The sequence below is a fragment of the Heptranchias perlo genome, chromosome 5 (genome assembly GCF_035084215.1).
Source record: "Heptranchias perlo isolate sHepPer1 chromosome 5, sHepPer1.hap1, whole genome shotgun sequence".
Lineage (NCBI taxonomy): Eukaryota > Metazoa > Chordata > Chondrichthyes > Hexanchiformes > Hexanchidae > Heptranchias > Heptranchias perlo.
This window is the reverse complement of record NC_090329.1, coordinates 14571529-14577528: the sequence shown is the minus strand read 5'-3', so window position 1 is coordinate 14577528 and position 6000 is coordinate 14571529.

Sequence of the window (6000 nt, the reverse complement as noted above, 5' to 3'; positions counted from 1 at the left end):
TTTGCACATCAATTGCCCATTAAACACGCCATAGAAAGTGAAGTCTAGTAATTAACAGCGCAAGTGCCCTTTTAATGATGTGATAATTGTTAATGATTGCCAATCAACCACTCTTACCCAGAAAGTAAACAATTATAAGTGTGGAGTCTCATTCCTTCAGGTTGTGAATTGTTGTTGGAGATTTTAAAAATGTCAAATTTAAAATTTTTTAAAAAATTCTTACTATTCCTTTCGGTCTCTTTTTTTTCTCTCTCTCTTAATCCAATCTTTCTTTCCCTCTCTTTATTTCTCTTTCTGTAAGATTTGACATTGAATTCACCCACTCTAATTTACCCTCCTTCTCATTCCTGCCTCTGTTTATTTCTCAATCCTTAAATCTCATGGGTTAAGGAGATACACTGTTGGTCCCGTCGTTCACCAAGGTCCCAGATGCCCCTTTGCCCTCGCCATGCCGTTACCAGCTCGCACTTCCAGCAACTTTGTGGGCAAACAGTATTTGAACTGAAGGGTGCATGAACAAGTCTAACTAACAGGGCATGCTGTGAGATGCCCCGCTCCAGCAAATTCTGGGCCAATGTGTTTTGTCTTATCTTGTCTTCATTATGTCAATGCAGTGTAATTATTTCATGACCTTCTAAACCTTCCTCAGCTATAGTAAAATTCAACTGTCATTCTGCTAGGAATCCAAAATTATAAGGATATAAAGGGATTAACTCAATATTACTTAGCAATGCATTTATTACAGAGATTGGGTTCCAAAGCACTGTTGCAATTAAATACTTTGAGCAACGTGTTCCCCTTGGGACCATTTGCAGTTGGAATCCTTGCGCACAATTGAGTCAGAAAGCAAACAGAACGTTTGTAAAATGTCTGTGTCCAGGTAGTGATAAACGGCCCTCAGCATGTTTGCTCACAGTGGGGAAGAATTCACACATCAAGGGACACAAATTAGGGAGTTAGAAATAAGAAAGGGGAGGTCAGATGAAACGTTTTCACTCAAAGTAAAGGAATAGTGGAGTATGCTACCAGGGAAAGGCATTGAAGTGGACAGGTTTAAGAGACAATTGGATGTGTTTCTGGAGACAGAAGGAATGAAGGGGTATGGTTAGAAAATAAGTGGGACTGACCAATCAAAAAAGGATAGATTTGTTGGGTCCAATCCAATTATTTGTCATCTCCTTTTCTTTATCTTATTTTCTAGTTGTGCAAACTTGTGACACCACATAGAAAATTCTGTTAGCCAGCGTACTGTTCAAATTGTATCATTTTCTCAGTAGGTTGAGTTCTTCTTTAAATCCTCCCCCCAGGCTCTGATTCGGTGCTCATTTTAAACAGGTACTTAATCCAACCAGCCCTAAGTTGCCAGCTGGGAGACAAGGGGCATTTCAGGATACTTCCCATATCAGGTGAAAGAGTCCGCCCTGCAGAAATAATCTTCAAGTACCAGAGGCGATTAGCTGCTGGAAAGCCTGTTGATCTATGGAACCCGAAACAACTGCAGCTTTGTGCCAGCTGCACAAACGTCATTTAGGAACATTAGGAACATGAGTAGGCCATTCAGCCCCTCGGGCCTACTCCACCATTCAATTAGATCATGGCTGATCTGCACGTCAATTCCATTTTTCCACCATTGCTCCATATCCAATGATATCCTTACCTAAACAAAAATCTATCGATCTCTTGTTTTTTATTTAACCTGTTTTTACACTTGGAAAGTGCATGCATAGAAATTATAAGCAGTCCTCAGTTCAATTTTTTAATGCTGGGGTAATTTCAAGAGTCAGGACCCTAGAATCAGAATCTTTTTCTAAGGGAGTTGTTACCAACAGCATGCAAACTAACACAGCCTTTCTTTTCCTTATGCTCACAGATGCCTTATGCCCTACCATTCAATCAGAGGGACTGCACTCCAAACAGACACAAAGGCACCATGTTGAAGCTTCAGGTAACTTATACTAAATTGTTAACACTGCCCTCGATATCCATTTCAATTAAGAAAAATCCTTGTTTATTTTATTTGTATAACAATTTAATACTATTAAGGACTGTAGTCTACTCCTAACAATTCAATTGTTTTTCTGTACTAAAAAAAAATTATCCAGTAATTTGAAATAAGCCTTGTAACACAGGAAAGTGGGAATTTATTACTAAAAACTTATTGTATCAGTTGAATCAAGAGTAGACTGTAGTTTGAAGTCATTGGGCTATAAAAATATCTTACTTTGCTGTAGCTAAGTCATAATCATGTCGAATAGAAAAATGTAGTTGCACAATTGCATGCTTGAGAACATTAAGATTTAAAGTGGAGGGGTCGAGAGAGGTGTTGGTGGTGAGGTAGAGCTGGGTGTTGCCAGAGTACATGTGGAACCTAACGTCATGATTTCGGATGATGTCGCCAAGAGGCAGCATGTTGTTGAGAAATTGGAGGGGGCCAAGGATAGATCCTTGGAGGATTCCAGAGGTAATGGTGCTGACCTTAAGGAGCAACAATCAACTGTTAGTTCATCCATTTTTGGAGGCGTAGAAATAGAGGGGATCATTCTACCTCCATTCCTCCAACTTTCTGCTCGTGTCTGCTTTCTCGCTGTAATTAAGTGTAGGGGTCAAAAGGAGAAAAATTCAAAAACTCGTTGGCCCATTTTCTGTGTTTGAATTGTCCCTTAATGCCCAGCCATCCAATGCGTAACAGGGTCACAGACCACTAAGGGGTTCATTTTAACCCAACCCGCCCGTCTGGAAACTGACGGGATTGGATGCTACGCTGGTTTTACTCTCCATCAAAGTCAATATAGAGTAATATTGAGTGGGATGTAATACCGGCATTCCACTAGATCCCATTGGTTCCCCACTCGGCGAGTTAGATTAAAGTTACCCCCAAAGTTCTTCTTCCTACAAACCTGTTCGCCAGTCGCAGGTCAGCTCTGTAAATACAAATGCAATCAACCTTTCATCCTCTGTGTACTGAAGAGAATTATTTTTCTTACACTGCTTGTTCCCTAGCAAATCGAATGGAAGTAATTACAGCAATTTATACCAGAGGTAAAGTACATTTAACTCTCTGATTGTTGGCACTTTATTCCAAAGATTGTTGAAACTGCGTTTGAGGGCTGAAAGATATTTTCTGCTTGCCAAATCTGTGTGTTTCCTTTGGGGAATCAGTGAGTTATTTTCTAAAAATTTATAAAGGCTCAACATTGAAAAGTAGAATCATAAAGAACATGAACATTTTAGAAAAAGATGTAAGTATAGTCTTGGTAGATTTATTTCATTTTGATACGTTCATGTACTCCTCAAAAAAGGTTAATAAAATATTCATACAAATTAATCTATCACATATGGCACTACATTTAGGTTTCTAGGTTAAGTGTGTGTCCTGTATCTTCCACAGTGATCAGAGCTGTCAACACCGGGCAACTCCTACATGAGGGATTTTCAATTGTGCTTCAACCTCATCCTCAACACATCACTTCATGGCAAAAGCAAAAGCAATCCTCAATCTGTAATCAAAACAGAAAATGCAGTAAACACTCAGCAGATCACCTATATGCCCATCAGTGGTATTATAGGAAATAAAACTGAATGACACCAATTTTTGCAAGATGCAGGTCTTCAGTTACGTGGAGAAGCTGGGATTGTTCTCTTTAGAACAGAGAAGGTTAAGGGGAGATTTAATAGAGGTGTTCAAAATCATGAAGGGTTTGATAGAGTAAATAAGAAGAAACTGTTCCCAGTGGCAGAAGGGTTGATAACCAGAGGACACAGATTTAAGATAATTGGTAAAAGAACCAGAGGCGAGATAAGGAGAAATGTTTTACACAGTGATTTGGAATGGACTGCCTGAACAGATGGTGGAAGCAGATTCAATAATAATTTTCAAAAGGAAATTGGATAAGTACTCGAAGGGGAAAAATTTGCAGAGCTATGGGGAAAGAGCAGGAGAATGGGACTAATTGGATAGGTCTTTCAGAGAGCTGGCACAGGCACAATGGGATGAATGGCCTCCTCCTATGCTGTATCATTCTATGATTTTACGATTCTCTATGGTCGATTTAGAAATTTTTGAAGGGGGAAGTGAGTTTTTACAGTGTAAAATTTAATTCCCACGAGGCACCACCTCCCCCAGAGAAATTTTGATTTTGACACCTTTTTGATGCATTTTGAAGTGCCCTGTGATTCAGTGCCTGAAGCCAAAATGTAATTTATTCTGGAATGGTTTTATTCAAATAAAAGTAGTTGTTACTAATCGTAATTGACTCTTTGCACCATCAGAAGGTAAAAATCAGTGAGTGTAGTACAGGAGCCCAACATGTATGCAGTGCCATAACTGAATGAGATAATAATGCAAATAATAACAAAGTTGCCAATCATCTGCTTTTGGAGCAGACATTCAGAGTTTCCAGCTCCCATTCCCAGTGTTCATGCTGCATTTTGCGATCGCTTATAGATTTGAATTATTCCCTATGCACAATTGCTTCCAAGGGAGGAATCCAGTTTGCACTGTCTCTGCATGAAGTCCTGCAACAAAATAGCTTTACAATTAGAAAATGTTTGTGTCAGTAAGTTGTACACTATCTCGTGGGTGTTCTTGGGATTCAAAAATACTCAGTAAAATCGATTTTGCAGCAAGTATTCAACTGGCAATGAAGTAGATTAACCGCCACATCACCAGTTATATTATATAGAATTATATAGAATTTTACAGCACAGAAACAGGCCACTCAGCTCAACAGGTCAATGCACCCGGTGTTTATGCTCCACACAAGCCTCCTCCCACCGATCAGCATTTCCTTCTATTCCTTTCTGCCTCATGTACTTATCTAGCTTCTCCTTAAATGCATCTATAGAACATGAGTAGCTCATCGTGTCATCCAGTCAGCTTTACTTGTAGAAACCATTCATCACATGTCATAGCTGGCCACATCCCCTGTCATGGGTGGAAAGAATTTCGAAGAATGATTTTGAAATCAAACAACCCCATTTTCCTATGTTAGGGCTCATTACAGATGCACTGTGGCTCCTGGCGGAATTCCAGCCACTAAGATGGAGCTCGCCACTGGGGAGAGCAGAATCCCACCGTTGCAGCGTCAAAAGATCTGACGAGGGACCTTAAGGGGACAGAAGCGCCCCAAAGATTGGAATGAAGTCTCGCACTGAAGGTCTTGGCGGAGACTGAGACCTCCAACAGATGCGTCTGGCGCCATCTAACATGTAACTAGTAGAATAGATAGGGGAGAACCAGTGGATGTGGTGTATTTGGATTTGCAGAAGGCTTTTGATAAGGTCCCACACAAGAGGTTAGTGTGCAAAATTAAAGCACATGGGATTGGGAGGAATATACTAGCATGGATTGAGAATTGGTTGACAGACAGGAAACAGAGAGTAGGAATAAATAGGTCTTTTTCCGGGTGGCAGGCAGTGACTAGTGGGGTACCGCAGGGATCAATGCTTGGGCCCCAGCTATTCACAATATATCTCAATGATTTGGATGAGGGAACTAAATGTAACATTTCCAAGTTTGCAGACAACACAAAGCTGTGGTGGAATGTGAGCTGTGAGGAGGATGCAAAGAGGCTCCAATGTGATTTAGACAAGTTGGGTGAGTGGGCAAGAACATGGCAAATGCAGTATAACATGGATAAATGTGAGGTTATCCACTTTGGTTGTAAAAACAGAAAGGCAGATTATTATCTGAATGGTGATAGATTGGGAAAAGAGGAGGCGCAACGAGACCTGGGTGTCCTTGCACACCAGTCACTGAAAGCGAGCATTCAGGTGCAGCAAGCAGTTAGGAAGGCGAATGTTGGCCTACATTGCAAGAGGATTTGAGTACAGGAGCAGGGATGTCTTACTGCAGTTATACAGGGCCTTGGTGAGACCACATCTGGAGTATTGTGTGCAGTTTTGGTCTCCTTATCTGAGGAAGGATGTTCTTGCCATGGAGGGAGTGCAACGAAGGTTTACCAGACTGATTCCTGGGATGGCAGGACTGACGTATGAGGA